Below are 2,131 nucleotides of genomic sequence, written 5' to 3' on the forward strand. Positions count from 1 at the left end.
GTTTGAAATGAATAAAACTATTGAAAAAAAAGACCGTACCCTTTTATGTAATGAAGTTTACTTTGAATTTATATTAGTTCACACAAACACTCCATCCATGCTTTTGTTCTGGCCCTCTGGTCCAGTTTAAGAACCCATTGTGGCCCTCGAGTCAAAAAGTTTGCCCACCCCTGTTCTAGAAACTGCCGGGAGGACCCCCTCCCTTCCAGTTCAGGGCTACAGATCCTTCCAGTCTGGGCTCCTTGCCAGACTTTTGCAGCAGCTCATTGGTTTTCGAGGAATGTCTGCACCCAAAGAACCCCCTGTACATGACAATGGGGAGGGATGGGTGGTCTGCAGCACGTGGTGGTGCTTCCTATGGATGGCACTGCCCTTCTTCTGAGCACAGGAGCCCCAAAGCAAGAAGATGAGGCCACTCAAGTTCTGATTTAGCCAGGACACAACCGCATCAGTAAATTGCTCCCAACCTTTCTCCTTATGAGAACTGGCCCGATGCGCCCGACGGTGAGCAGAACACCTTGCTTGGCCCACCCAGATACATCTCCATGGCCAGGATGCACAAAACCATCTATTTCTGTAGACAGCTCTTCATAAATGTATTCCAAACTGGGCAGAGATGGAACAGGTCTTTGAACACTAAAGCAGAGCCATGAGTTTGGTTGGGTCCATGATATGGATCTTGCCCCAGAATGACAACCTTCACGTCTCTTATGTTGCACATTTGGGTCCATGTGAAGACTTGGTGTGGGGGTGGATAAACAGTGTAATATCTTCTTTCTTCTGCAACAAATCCCATTTATATATATAAAAGCCTAAATGACCATCACAACCGAATGACCGGAACAGCTGGAATGATCAGTCAACCAGTTGCTATGATGCACACTGACCACCAGGGGGCAGATGCTCAAGGCAGGAGCTGCCCCCTGGTGGTCAGTGTGCTCCCGCAGTCCCTCCCCCTGGCTGGTCAGCCCCCTGATAGGCCTCAATCACCTGTCAGGCCAAGGGACCCCACTTGTGCATGAATTCATGCACTGAGCCTCTAGTTAGCTTTATAAAACATGGTTTTCTGAACTTTCTGCTGAGGTGCTTCTTCCAATTCTCACAGAAACCCACTGGCACATTTTGAGCCAAGAGTCTAAGCAGGGCCGCGGCCTTGTTCTTCTGGAGGCGGACCAACTGCTTGGGGCTCAGTGGCAACGAGGGCGGTGTGCTGGGCTTCTCCTGCTCCACTCGGGCCTTCTTGGCAGGACTGACCGCTGCATCCCCGCTCTCCTCAGCTATGGCCGCCCCGCTGGTTACTGGTGGGGCTCGGGGAGAAGAAGGAGTAGAGTATTTTCTGGCCGATCATCCCAAAGCAATCCAGGGACCCTCGAGTCTGGGGGAAGTGAAGGCGCATGAGGCTGGCGCAGGCTGTGGGCCCGCAATTGGCCTCTTTTTTTCTTTTTTAAAAGAGAGAGAGAGAAACATCGATTTGTTGTTCCACTTATTTTTCCATTCATTGGTTGATTCATGCATGTCTCTGACCTGAGATTGAACCCAAAACCTTGGAGTATTGGGATGGTGCTTTAACCAACTGAGCTACCCACCCAGGGCCATCTTGCAGCATTCTTGATTGATGAGTTCAATAAATCTTTGACCCATGCTCACTCTCTAGTTGTATGGGAATTATGATTTTTAATATTTTGAGAACTATCAGCTGCATGTCAGCTGTGGGCAGAGGCCAACATTGGGGGCATTTTAGCTTCCAGAGTACTGTACACCAGCACTACTCAGCCTCTCGTGCATGCACAAAACATCTGGGGACCTTGCTAAAATGCAGGTTGTTTTGTAGCTCTAGAGTGGGCACATCTCACAAGCATCCTGGAAGGGAAAGCCAAATCTGCTGGTGCATGGACAGTACTCGGTGGTCTGCAGAATTCAAAGGGTCTTCACAAAAGACTGAATGAATCTGTATCTCCTCTCTGTTCCTTGCTTCCATATAGGCATGGCAGAACCAACCCAAAAGATGGTCCTGACTACCATAGAACTGGGCTTGGAGGGGAGTTTCTGGAAACTATTCAGGGAGGTTGGAGTGTATGTAGAGAGGTGCGGGTAGGAGGGTGGGACAACATAAAGGAAATGAAGTGATTCA

General features: G+C 49.3%; 1 pseudogene; it reads right to left on the reverse strand.

Annotated features, from left to right (window-relative positions):
* Positions 1 to 216: 216 nt before the first annotated feature.
* Positions 217 to 1,596, reverse strand: LOC132237620 (uracil-DNA glycosylase-like; annotated as a pseudogene).
* Positions 1,597 to 2,131: the final 535 nt, after the last annotated feature.

Source organism: Myotis daubentonii, chromosome 6 (assembly GCF_963259705.1).
Source record: "Myotis daubentonii chromosome 6, mMyoDau2.1, whole genome shotgun sequence".
In the NCBI taxonomy this organism is placed as follows: domain Eukaryota; kingdom Metazoa; phylum Chordata; class Mammalia; order Chiroptera; family Vespertilionidae; genus Myotis; species Myotis daubentonii.